Genomic DNA, 14346 nt, shown 5'->3' with positions numbered 1-14346 from the left:
AGCTGTTGATCATTTGAGTCAATTTACATATTTTATTTGAAAGATTTGATGACAAAGTTTTCAATTTAAAATGCATGAAATGCTCCTCAAAATGATCAAAATTATGCTGAATTGAACGTGTAAACTTTAACAGACTGAAAAACATTTGTACTATAAGCTGATAAACTTTGGGTAAAACTAGAAATCTGTGTTGACCTTTTTCTCTCTTATGAAAACAAGTAAGATTAAGAATAGATTTCTCAGTTTTTGATTTGTGAGCCTATATTTTTCTTCCTAAGCAGAATTTTGGGGTTATCACACCCCAAAACATTTATGAGTTTGATTCAAATAATATCTTCCCAACTTCTGAGCAAAAAACTTAGTTTATGCATTTATGGACTGGAAACATTTTATACAATTTTTTAAGGCATTTATTATTTTTATACATTTCACTATAATAGACTTGCCTATAGACCTTCGTCACAACTGATAAAGGAAAAATTTAATGACATTCTAGATGACATTTAAAATTTGTTCATATTTGAGAAAAGAAGAAATCTGATCTGCTGTTTCATTTGACTTAAGTTGTGTTTTTACATCAAAATAAAATAATGATTACAGTCATAAAAAAAAAGAAAAACAAGTCATGTCAGTAGCTGAATTAGAAAATTATTCAAATTTAAACTTGCAATCAAAAATTATAATTAACTTCAAAAATATATTCTAAATTCAACACGTCTTTGTAACTTTGTCCGTTGTTGTTGTTCTGTGCAACATCCTGGAGAAGTGTGTAAAAGCTTAATATCTTTAACATTGCTTCTCTTTTGTAACTGATCATATTTTATACATTTTATTTGTGCCTCCATTCATTTATTGTTTAGAAACATGTTTTCCTTTTCCGTTTCAGTTGCAAAATGAGCAAACATAAAAATGATCCACTTGCTGATGGTTCCTTTCTTTGTGGAGTATAACATCTCATCTCTTTTGTGAGTCATAGAGAATTTCTGTATTTTAAAGGCCATGGTTTAATAATAATTGATAATTTCATCAATAAAATATGGTTATATTAATGTTGAGAGATCCTTAAAGTGAATAATTTGATCAAAACTGTAAAATTGAGCAGATGTTTAGTATTCTCACTCACAAAATTAGCTGTGCTCACTTCTCTCATCTATGGTTAAACTGTTTGTATGATGGATGGATGTCTCTTGCACACATTGGACGATATACGACTGTTGAAGTGCCATGCCCATCACAGGGCAACAAAAAAACAAACATGACAGAAAACCATGCACAAAACCATTCATACTCTAAGGGCAATTTAGGAAAATGAATGTAACATACAAATACTTGACATGTGGAGATATCCAGAGGTAAACCATTGATAAACAAACATGAACATGTAAATTTCATGCATTAAGACTCCAGGTTTGGATTCAAACCCTGGACCCTCTTGATGCAATTCTGTGGTGCAGAAACACTAAGATATCTTTCAGACTTTCAAAGGTACATTTTCTAGTTCATGCAACATAGCTTTTAAGACAGTTTTAAACAATTTTCTTCAGGCAAGCTGTTTTCACTCCATCTACTGATCTACTTTAATCAAAAACCAACGAAATCCCACCAAATAAAATTTTCTGTGACATGGCCGACAACACAAAAACAGTAGCTGATCACATTCTCATATATGAGTCAGACCTTTAAATTTTTAATAGCTTGGATCTCCCCTGTGAGGTTAACAACCAAAGCTAGTTAACATTTGACAGATCTACTTTTCAAAGCCACGTTCAGCAGCAGCTTTGAATGAAGAAAGCAGCTGCTGAGAGTTCACAGGAATATAACGTCATTCTTCCTGCTGGTGGAGCAATAAAATCAAATTAGTGGACAACATATACATAGTTATTAATATATTATCTATTAACGCAGATTTTCTTTGTATTGTATTATGGAAAGTTATTACATATTTTATAACAGAAGGTATGTTAAGGGAAATTAATGCGAATTCAGAACAAAGTTTTTAGCTAAATTTTCACTTTATAGCTTTAGATTTTATTGTTTCGACTGCATTTCAATTTTTTATCCCTGCATGATGATATTTAGCTTTGAAATAGAGAAACAGGCTTTGGACAGGTTTTGCAATTCAGACAATGACTGCCTGTATCGAGAGACTTAAAGTGTCCAAGAAAACAAAGGCACACCAGTACAGAACCAGCAGCAGGCTAGACTGTTACCACAATCAGTGAGGTAAGCTTTAAATTTCCCTCTGACTGTCAGATTTAGGTGAGTTAGTGCTCACCACCTCCTTAAATTTCTGTTCTTGGCATTTCCAGCAGCTGTTATCACCCCTATGCCTTAACAATGAAAGAGCTGTGCGTAAAACTGCTTTTCCGCTCACTTTAGCCTTTAAAAACTTTTTAGCAGAGTCCAACTAGTCTAACCTCTGACCTTTCGTTTCAGTCTGAAAAGCTGGAGTTAACTGAATGGATTCTGTTTTTGAAAACCACTCCTCTGACTGCAGTGAAAATGCTGAAGATGACTTTCATGAGAGCCCTTTAAATCAGACAACCACAACTAAACTAAATGATTTTGCTCCTTACAGCTGCTTACAGTAATAATAAATATTATTTACATTCTCATTTCAGCTTTTGTGTTCCTTGCATGTTTCTTCCTTTGTTTTTAATCTTTCTAAAACATTTTGTGTTACATTTAGCTGTAAGTAAAGGGTTCTATAAATAAAATCTGATTGGTCATTTGAATTATGTTGCAGAAAAACTAGGATATGTCAGACACATCCTGGGTTTAAGATTGAATATTCATACACAGTATGTCAGGTTATGGAGACTACTCTCCATCTTGGTACATCTTAAACATTTTTGTTCTATTCCACTGTTAATTGATTGTAAGCCGACCCAAAGACTCAACATCTGTGGTTTGATTTATATCCGTCTGAATCGCAGCCAGCCGTAGAACCTGCACTACAAACACCAGTGTGAACAATTAGCTTGAAATCATGTGTGGCAGCTGTCCCATTTGCTATGTCTCTAAGTTTAAGAGGGCAACACATTTGAAACTCCTGACTCGCTCCTTGTTTTTACTTTATCGCTCTGTAAGTTGATGCTTTTTATCTTCTCTTCACTCAGGTGTGGGGAGCCAAAAATAAACATATGTGATATAATTTTAATAATCTAAAGGTATTCATAAGAGATAAAGATTTTGTCAGCTAAGCAAACTTATTTCTAATTTGCAAAGCAAATGACACTTTGGTCTCATTTATACGTTGCTCAGTATTATTTTTAGCTGATGTAAATAAACCTTGAGCGACTTCTGTACTTGTGTTACTTGTACAACTAAACAGTTTTCAATCTTGTCATGTTCACCCGACTTAAGAGAAGGAAGTTCCTACAGTACCCACAATGCAACTGAGACACCACCTATTTAGAGGAGTTTGTTTATTTGCAGTGTTTTAAAAATATGTTTGTCCCCAACTAATTTCTTCAAGTTTTGGCTTACTTTCCACACTGAAATTCTTCAGATTCAAAACTTTCAAAAATCAAACAGAAATAACGAGAATAGTGATTTTATTTGAGGGAAAAAAGCTATCCAAACCAATGTGGCTTTGTGGAAAAGTTGTAAAAGTCAGTCTTTTAAATCTCTGGAGAAATTTTCTCCCACTTTTCTTACTTTGCAACAAACAAAAGTCTTCAAGCATGAGCAGCCCATCTTGTCACAACATTGGTCTTAGACTTTGACTAGGCCATTCTAAAAATCTTTGTTTCATTTTTAAAAATCAAAATCAAAATATTTGAGGTAAAATATAAATAATTGGTTAAACTGATATATTTAGCAACCCATCCATCTGCTTATCTAATAATCCATCCAACCTGTTATGTGTAGGTTCATATTGACTCTTGATAACTTAAACACACAATCAAGCCTCTCATGATCTTGTAGCTTTGCAACAGAATCACAAAAAATTCAACACACGTCTATACAGAAATAAAAAACATGAGGTATAGTAAAGTAATCAAATTTTTAAAAAAGTACTTGGTGATTAATAAAGTTTCCTTGATCTAAATATGGAGAATTCAACGGTTTGATCAGTAGCTTCTCATGATCAACAACTAAGATTTGATTAACACCGTCTCTGAAGTCATGACAGGCAGCCGCTGTGAAATCGATCACTTAGCAGAAGGAGAAACACTGCCACAGACCAAACTCATGAACACCACATAAAACCATTAAAAAAAACTCACAAATCCCAACATGAAGTTGTATTTCCCACCTCATCTACTCCAAATCAAAAAGAACAGTCCTTGTTTTTATAGGGTTTGTAGGATTTCATATCAAACTCTTGGATTATTTTGTACCATATTTTTAAATTAAGGTTTGCACTCAGGAGATGAAAAGGATCAGTATTTAAACTTAATTCATTTCCTACAGACTGCTTCAGCAGGTGTAAAAGTGGAACATAAAAAAGGTATTTTCAATCATTCCAGTAATAAAAATGAACAACGAGTTGATTATAATTCAAGGGTATGTAGCCTATCCCTTTTTAAAAAGCAGAAGTCAATACTGAGTTAATTTCACATGTTTTTTTAAGTGAAAAAACATGTCAAGAAAAACTGGAATAAGCAAGAACCAAATAAACTGATTCAAATAGTTTTCTTTACAAATTAACCAATAACACCATCTATAGATTGATATAATATGCATAATGCTTGTGAGATTGTCCAAGATTATTTATTTAATTTAACTAAATACATAAATATTCAAAATGGACTTTATCATAGAGGAAACATAAGCATCTTACCTGCTGAGAGATGTGAGGAGTTCCTCTCCCAGTGGTCCTGAAGCCTCTCTGCTGTTTCCTCTTTCTCTCTCTGACTGACCAGCAGGAGGAGGGGGATGGAGAGAAGGAGAAAGGAAAGAAATGAAAGAAAGACGAAGAGGAGGGAAGGAGGAGAACAGTGAAGTTTTCTCATACTTGAAGAATTTGTCCTCCCTCTCCTGCTTCTCTTTCTTTCCCTTTCTGATGTCATTCTATGTGCTTCACAGGTCCCCACTGGGCGGAGGATATCCGATGGAAAACATCTGAATTTTTAAATGTTTTTAAGGGGCCTGAAATTCTTAATGTTTTTAAGGGGTCTCCATCCCCTGCTGCTGGACTCTCCCAGTAAGAGACAGTCTGCTGTGTTTTTCTCTGTTTACTAATCGCCGTCCACCGTGGATGCGGCTCCAGCAGACCTGCTGCTCCGCTCTCTGTGAGTGGAGCAGCTCCAGGATCTGACATCACAAACAGAGATTTGGCTGCATTCACTGTTGTTTTGGTCAGAAAGGGAGTAAAACTAAACTATGACATGTGATGGGTTGGGACTTTTTCTTAATACATGAAATGAAAGCAAGATTTTTTTGGTGAGAAAATGTATCGGGATCAAATGTGAGAATTTCTTTTGACTCAACTTTAAGTAAAATGATCTGAAATCTACCAGAACCATCAGTTCATCTGCAGACCAGATTACCTTTATAGGGGACAGGACTCATATTCAAATCTGAGACTGCAAGCTGAACAGTCTCTGAGGAGCATCTGTTTATTGAGTTTTATGGTTCTTTGAAGCCATATCAATTTGGTCTCATGCAACCATTTTAAATAAAACAGGATCACTTTCCATGTGATTAGAATGCAGTTTTTGTTTTTCTAAGTAAAAGTCAACATGAGCACTGCTGTTTTTCAGACCACACAAAGTGAAGTGCACTGCAGCATGACATGTATGAGCCAAGAAAAGCTAAGGAAAACAGTGAAGGACAGAAAACAAAAGGAATGGCTGCACATCAGAAGGCAAAAACACCCTTCACTGTTGTCATCCATTGTAAAAACATTTTTGTTATGGAGACTCAGTGAGCCTTTGGAGATTTGGTTAACATCCCATAAAAATGTCCTCACCGTTTGCACAATAGGTTTCAATCCACCATCTTTATTCTAGCTGTCTGAATCTTTTAAGTTGCTGCTCCAGCTGTAGACATTGCAAATTTAAGCAAGTAGCTGCTTTCTTGTTTTAAATTTGTGGCCTATAAAGAAGAGCAAATATCTGACTTGTTTGAAGAGTGAATAGGACCAACATAAACATAAAAAAATATAAATAGAGAGAGAGAGAGTTCTAATAAAACTACAAAGAGACTCTTTGCTTAAAAGAAAATAATAAAACTTCTACAAGGTTTCAGTTACAATTACAGGATATGTTAGAGCAACTAAAAGGCTTTATGGAAAGGATTTTTCAAAAGATTTAACTTTCAACATGTTTCCCTCTGAAAAAAACATTAAAATAGGTTGGATTTCTCAAAAAAATTAAAGTGACATTATTGTAATGCAATTCATTTATTGAAAGATATTTCTACAGCAGTACCAGGGTTTCCAGTTTTTCTGAAGGTTAATATGTTTTCATACTAACGGTACTGCTGTGAATTGATGCTAAGCCTGGGAGTGGGTTAGCTTGTCATTTTTCCTTAAAAATGTCTTTCAATAGGGTATGATGATGGAAAATATACAATCTAAACATTATTTTTGATATGAATAGCTGATGAAATATTAACCAAAAGAAGTAGCCTGCACCAACAATATCTTGCTTTTATTTAGCTAGATAAGCTAGAAATCCAACTTTTAACAAAACTCTGACTGGGTCATAGCATTAGTAACAGTTTTTCTGTCATCAATAGAATCTGTCTCATGTGGTTATCTCTGACTGTTACTAATGCTAAACTAAAGCCATTAGACAGTCAAACTAGAGATTAATGTCATCATGACTGTTCCTTCTTTTGTGAAACGGTTTGTTAGCCATCTTTAAGTTGCTTTTCGAAGCTTTTTTAAAAGGTTGAAACCTCAGATCCTGAAGAATAATCAGATTGGAGATTCCACCATCTAGACTGTGATGAGGTCATAATTGTCTTCACCTCATCTGGAAACAGATTTTGTTTACGTGAGGATGTAATGTATTTAGATTTAGATTTAAAGCAAATGAGAACTCCTCTGATGCCAAGAATGGATAAACTCCATCTTTTAACCATGAACTCTTAAAGTTTTCAGTTTGCCCTTCTGACTCCTGTTTGGGGCCTTTGCAGGCTCTGTTCCGAAATAACCGAAATGCTTCAGAAACCAAGCACATGTGCACAATAAGGCCACAGCTAATTGTACCACATGTGCTGTTGGCCCAGCCCAGCAGGGTCTGCCAAAGCCGCTCTGAGTCTGCAGAATAACGAGAGTGGACTTTGTAAATTTAAGGCGACATCTCAAAGTTGATTATTCTGTCACAGATTCTGACAGTTTGTAAGATATTACATGACGAGCAAACAGACACTTCCCACTTTGGGTCTTTTCTTTATGTCTTCCATGGAGCTGTCTGGCAGTTTTTGACCCTACATGACAAATAAAAAGCGAGAGCACACACAGTGAACTGCTTTCTGTCATACTTCTGGCAACAGATAAATCTTTTTTATCACAAACCTTTAAGCTCAAATTGCTTGAGTTCTTACAATAACTCAAAAATATATTGCTTGCCATCTTGTGATGGCGTTGGCATAGACAATTTTATTTGGCCACAAGTGATCTAAGTGGTTTGTAAATGTCTTAGAATATTTTTTTTCTCTTAATTCACATGAAAACATCTAGTGCCAAAGAAAAAGTATCATAGCCATTGCAGAAATTGAGTCATGAAACTTTAAGAAGTGGGATACAGTAATTTTGGTTGTTTTCAGTGATGATGGCGGGTGGAAGTGGTTCCATACTTTAATGCACAGATGTTCAATTATGTTAAAATGTAATGATTGTTCCAATCAAGTGTTTTTGATGATGTTCTTTGTGCCAGTTTTTAAATGGCCTTGTTGTATGAATGAGCTCAGTGATAGCAGGCCAGCAGCAAACAGTCAATTACCTAAATTTGACAGGAAGTGACCCTCCAGCATAGGGTTATTATATGACTTACGTGATGTAGCAACCCAAACAATCAGAAAAAAACATTTCAGGGATTCATGGGTGGGGTTGGCAGCATATTCTAAACATTGAAAAAGAAATACAGTTTCCGATCAAAATAGAAAGGTACCATATTTCCACTGAACACATTGTTCCACTGGTAAATTATGAGCTTCCTTTAAACACCATGCCTTTATATTTTATTTTTTTCAAATTTATTGGGATAATAGATGTGGATTGAGTCCCTCTGCCTTCTAGCACCAATTTGTTAACCATATGTTTTGTTTATTACAATGTTCTCAGAATGTTGGTTTTGCACGACAATCTTCTTACTGGTTGCAAGTTGGTAATGTTACCCCACAATGCATTTGAAATTGAGATAAGAAATGAGATCTACATGAAGGATCTCATTTTTGTTATTCCAAAAAGACATTAGAAACATCACAAGAAATCACTTTTTTCTCTGGGGTCAAATAAAGTACATAAGCTCTGTATGGTACATGTCCTGCTCTATCATTGGATTTGGCTGGCACACATTGCTTACGTTCAAATTGCGGCACATTTTCCCACTTATGTTCACTGTGACTCACTTACCCAAAGAAGGGTCAATTTACAGATGATTAAAGATTGGCAACCTCTTTTTTCTGCCTTTTGTTTTGTTTCCCTTTTGTGTTACCAGGCACCGACTACTAGTAACGTCACATAAATTCCTTTCGCTGCTTCCAGCAGATTAGTTTTAATTTACGAATGTCAATTTCCTTTACAACCTATGGCGTACCTCTATAAAGGTTGTGTATTGGATTCACAGTTACACAGAGAAGAAAGATTCCATAGCAATGGATTGGACTGTAAACAAATACAGGATCTGGAAGTGTCTACTGTGACCTGCATAATGTAATCACCAACCAGGCTGTTTTTTTCTTAATAACCTAATATTATTTTAGTTCGTAGGGACATTCAAATTGGAAATATTAAACTTTCAGCAACTTATGGTCAGGTCGCCATTAAGTATGGGAGAAAAGATCACAGCAAAAACAATAAAAATTCACTCTGTCCTATGTTGTAACTTCAAGCTTCACATCCATTGACATTCTAAATATGCAAAGGGACTACATGATTAACATATCCTGATGAACAATTGTTCTTCTTGTATCTTAAAGTTGCTTAGCTGTCTCGTTCTAGATCCTGAAGTATTCCAATAGGTGACAAAGAAAATGAAAGAGTCTTTGAAGAAAATATGTTTTACGTTTGAGCCAGATCTAAAGACTTTTCTGTTTACCCAAAGCGTGAGAGTAAGGGAACGGTATGGAAAATTAGAAATGAAGTTGATGACATTCTGTAAGCACAAAAATGGTGTCAAAGTAAGAGTCGTTTGTGTTATGTGGCCCACAGTATACACAGCCACTGCATAAACATTCATTTGTCACAGTGTGGGCCGTGTCTGAGCTCATATAAACAGACATGATGGAAGGCTGCAGAGCATATGGCCTATTGGATGTTCTGTAAATAGATTTACTCTAAAAGAGATATAAGCCCTAAAGATGTGATTTATTTAATTGCAAATATTCCTGGACGTCGTGTGCAGAAAACATAGCAGGTAGAAAATAAACATTTGTTGTAGAAAAATGACTGCTAAATGCAAAAGTAAAAGGAAATGCCTTGAAATATCTTGCCTGAGATACATTTGTTATAGCACAAGTGGGAAATACTGTTCAGGTCTGGAGATTGCAAAGAAGACTCAAATCAATCATATCATACCTTAAGAAAGTTTTTCTAGGTTTTGTACAAACCTTTGTCATGTTAGAACTACAAAATTCTGTCATAAGGTGCGGTGTAGATGGTGAGGCAGAACGCTTGGAGACCCAGGTAGAGGTGAATGATGATGATTTATTGTAAAATAATCCAGAATGCACAGTCCAAATCTCTAGCAGCACTGCTGAGCGGAAGCTGAGGCTCAACACAGGTAGCAATAGAGAACACGAATGGACAAACCTGACACACGGCAGAACAGACGCCAAATGAGACGAGGACCCGACAAAGACAGAGACACAACGGTGACACTAAATACACAGGAGGTAATTACAGGGACGAGAAACACCTGGGGACAATCAAGGGGAAGACAAGACAACATGGAAACTCAGAGACACAGAAACTCGAAATAAATACACAGGAAAAACACGGAACATGACATATTCAGTACATTTTAATTTATTTGCATCTAATACTCCAAAACAAAGTGTCACATAGTTGTATAGTGGATTAAAAAGAAAAAAATAGGGGTAGAGGGAAATATGACATGCACAAAAAGAAAGGTATTGATTTGTTAAGTAATGCTTTCTATAAACCATTAGTTCAAATGATTTAAAAAGTGTCTATATGGTGAAGCGGTAATGAAAATTAAGCTGACTGACTTAATGATTATGCAGATGATTTCATAAAACGTTGACGACACAAATGGTGTGGCATTTTTGGAGAGATGCACAAGGGCAGTTTGGATGCAGAATGTGTGTAGAGATGTTGCCATCTTGCCATCTGATGAAGCACCACATGTTAGCGTTTCCCTAATGATCATTTGTGTTTCAAGCTGTATGTTCAATTTACAAGCTCTGCAATTTTAAAGTTCAAAACTAAAATAGAAGTGAGATCTACTTCGTAAATGAGTCTATTGGTGTAGCTATAAAAAGACATGTTCAGTCTTTATCAATCTTTTTCAATCTCTACCTCTGCCTCTCTAATCTCTCTATGCACAGTTTTTATCCTCCTTGTCAATTCAGAAACCAAACAAACAAATAAACAAGATCTTCCTTCTATTGCTTTACTGATTGAGTCTTTGATTAAACTTTTCTTCTTTGTTTTCATTTTCAAATCAATTAAGTTGTGGTTCAAACAGTGTTTATAATGTGTCTGACTAGATGATGGATTGTCTGCAACCTGCATGACTGAAGATGGTTGTGGAAATCAGGTTAGTGTACAATATCACCATGATTGAGATTAATGATAAAGAACTATGCCTGCATGTGGCTATGTGAATCAAAACAGAATATCTGCCTCTGAAGTTTCTTTAATGTGTATGAATAGTGTTTTATGTGGTTGGCTTGTTCTGTGCACAGATCTAAACATGTTACTTTTTTTTCCTCTCATAACTGATTCAGCCTACATTAGTTGAGACGAAGCAACACAATATGCTTAGAAGCTGAATGGAAAAATATGTGATTTAAGAAAGAGAAATGGTGAAATTGTTTGAACCAAGTAAGGGGGTCACTAGGGTCACAGAAGAGAATAACCAAACATCAGAAACATCTGGTTCAAAGAGGGGAAAGTGATTAAAAAAGGAAAGTTGGCTTGTTAAGTCAAACATATGCATTCCTGCGTCATTTTTTTAGCTTTTGTCTTCAGCTTTTCATTATAAGAATTGAGAACATGTTTCAGTTTCAAAAAAGCCTGTTTAAGGCAAACTAAAATGCTCAGTGCTGTCTAATCTACAGGCCTCCTCTCTTACAATTACAGCTTTTTGAATTTACCTTGTACTTAATATTTACTGAAGTCCTTCATCGATATTCAGTTACACTTTATGTTGTCCTGTTCAAGTTATTCGTCCACTTTTTAAAAAAGAACATTTGTCAAAAAGAACCATCTCTCCTGCCAATCTGGCCATGCTAAGCTTTCCAAAGTCCTTTCCCCTTTATTTTTCCACCACATATTTTATATACGACTTTAAGCTTAAAACACTCCAGTATCCTGGTAGTACACACAATTTATCTCCATCTAATACAATAAAATATTATTTAAAAAAATACAAATTGGTGTTATCAGTTTAAAATATCATTTTAAATGACTACAACAGAAAGGACAATTAAAGCACTTAGAAATTCATCAGTCTTTTTTTGACTAAAAATCTGTCATACAATTAGAGCCCCAAAGACAAATTTTACACTAAAATTTAAACCAATTCCAGATGTGCTTAATCCATATGACATTTACATTAAGTAAATCATAAATTATACATACACACATAGTTTAACAGGTTCAGCTATGGATGACTTGATACAGAGAACACAGTGGCTTCAAACTCAAAATACATGAATATTTGGAACTTAATGATCAAATCAGCTTCTAATTTCCTCTCTTTAGCTCAGGGTTTGCTTTGTGATGCTTGAATAGTTCCTAACCTCTTCACGTCTTAACCACAACATGGCATCTCCGCATCGACTAATGAACGTCACTTTCATTCTTACAAACCATCCTTTGTGAATGAGAGTGAAACTAAATATGAAAAATATTTCAGAGGTGGTGTTACTTCTACTTTTCCAATGATTTAATATATAAAAAAATGAAATGCAACTAAAGCAGTCATTAACACGTACAATTGCTTCCACAATATTTTTTATGTTTGTGCATAAAGTGGACTTTTTCCAGCTGCAGTGAAATATGACTTTGGGATGAGAATCTATTAGTGAGGGGATCCAGCTCGCTCCCTGTTCTCCGCACCGCTCCAATCCAAAGTGACTTCAGCATTACATCAGTAAGGATCAGATTTTCAGAGCATGTACAACAGGGCCAGCAGGACTTGCCTGTCTGGCTGCATGCCTGTCTTTTCAGGACCATGTAGCACATGTAGAAAAACACAGAGAGGTAAGACCAATACAAAGAATAACCTATAACTCATTTCTTGTACCTGCCAGATATGTCTTTCTTAATGAAGGTTTAATGGAGTATGTGAGTCTGATTCATGTTTAAATGGTACCATGAGTGTCTCTCCCAAACCACAGCAGGAAAGAATGAGAAAAGCAGATTTTAGACTTGTTAATCTGGGCAGCTCTACAATCAGTTTGTTGCATCATAGAGACATATCTTCTCTTCTACTTCACTTTTAGATAGAATCTGTTCTGCATGAATACAAACATAAAAAGTTTTGACAAATTTAATCTTTCCACCTGCTGAATTAAACAACTTCAAATAAAACTTAAATCTTACATTTTGCAAACCTGGAATAAACTAGGTACAGCTGCTAAGTTTATTCTTGCAACACATTTCAGCAGCAATGCAGTTGAAAGTGCTTTACATCGTAAAAAGTCACCAATAATGAAACAAACCATAAGTATTACATTTTGTCATGTCTAATCATCAAAATCATCAAGCAAATACACATCAAATAAGCTCAATGAATAGCAGCTCTAAACAGGAACTCTGTGTGTCGGATGTTTTGCAATTTTCTAGAAGTTTGCTCCAGACTAGTGGAGCATAAAAACTTAATTATGCTTCTCCATGTTTGTTTCTGGGAATGCAGAGTAGACTAGAATCAGAATATCTGAATGATCTGGAAGGTTAATACAACAACAGGTCTTTAATATATTTTGGTGCTAAGCTGTTCAGTGATTTATTAAAAAAGTATTTTAAAGTCTATATTCTGAATTACTGAGAGCCAGTGGACTGAAGTCTGGCTGGAGATTTCTATCAGAAACTTAAATTTTTCTTAAATCAATTCAGCCAGGACGAATTGTAATTGTTTGGGTCTAAAAGATACACCCCTACCTTTTCTTCTGAGTACAGCTGTTTGTGAAAGAGTCAATACAAGCTGGTACTATAGTTTTCGCTCAACAATTTATAGATAGCTTAAATACAGAGTTACACATAGGAAAAGCATAATTACAAAACACATCTTACAGGTGCAGCTTTAACTTGCTGGAAATGTATGGAGTGAAGGTTTGTTGTGGTCTGTTTCAAACTTTTCTTCCCTTTAGCTCTTATTCCACAAGTTTGGAAAACCGCAGTTAAATTTCCTTTAACTGATAAATATCGCCACTATGCATGGCTCAATTATATCATCATTCTTTATCCTGTTCCTATGTAATTAAAATTGTTTTTAATAAAATGCCAAAGTGACCATGTTTTTTAGCTGCATTAATCAAACCCCTCCTGCAGATTAATGAATTAATTACCAAAGTTCAGCAACAGAAAACTTTCCAACAAGCTTCTTATAAACTCAGTCCTTTGGTCTTTGACTTTCAAGACTTACATTTGCATGCATACATTTTAAATTTAGTTAACCATTTCTTTATTAATGGACAAAATTTAAAAAGCTAAGGTTTAGTCACTAGTGTCTTAGAGAGTCAAAAAATAAATATGTCCGTGCTTCTATAAGCAAATCTGCAATTGGAACTTTATATGAATGACTTAAACTGAAAGCACTGATGCAATTTTTGTTTTCAAGAAGCTTTTCCTTAAACAAAAATAGCCTTTAGCATTAGCATAAACATTACATTCTCCACAAAGCTACAGTTCCTGAACAAAACTTTAATTGTTTGAACATTATGTTAAAAACATCTCAGCTTTTCCTCAGTCTCTGCAGTGCAGAAAATAATTCCTGACAATGGAACGAGTCATTGTTGCCCAAATATAAAACCTAT

General features: G+C 35.0%; 1 protein-coding gene across 3 annotated transcripts in view; it reads right to left on the bottom strand.

Annotated features, from left to right (window-relative positions):
- LOC114156090 (tenascin-X-like) overlaps positions 1-5159 on the bottom strand; it is a 58003-nt gene extending 52844 nt beyond the window's left edge. Inside the window, exon 1 of one of the 3 annotated variants that reach the window (XM_028036303.1) lies at positions 4790-5159. The gene's annotated coding sequence lies outside the window, so the exon portion shown is untranslated. The remainder of the gene's footprint in view (positions 1-4789) is intronic. The other 2 variants (XM_028036302.1, XM_028036304.1) reach the window with 2 other exon arrangements.
- Positions 5160-14346: the final 9187 nt, after the last annotated feature.

This window comes from Xiphophorus couchianus, chromosome 13, assembly GCF_001444195.1.
Source record: "Xiphophorus couchianus chromosome 13, X_couchianus-1.0, whole genome shotgun sequence".
Taxonomy (NCBI): Eukaryota; Metazoa; Chordata; class Actinopteri; order Cyprinodontiformes; family Poeciliidae; genus Xiphophorus; species Xiphophorus couchianus.
Note: the sequence above shows the minus strand (reverse complement) of the source record. Positions and strands in the feature narration are given on the sequence as shown.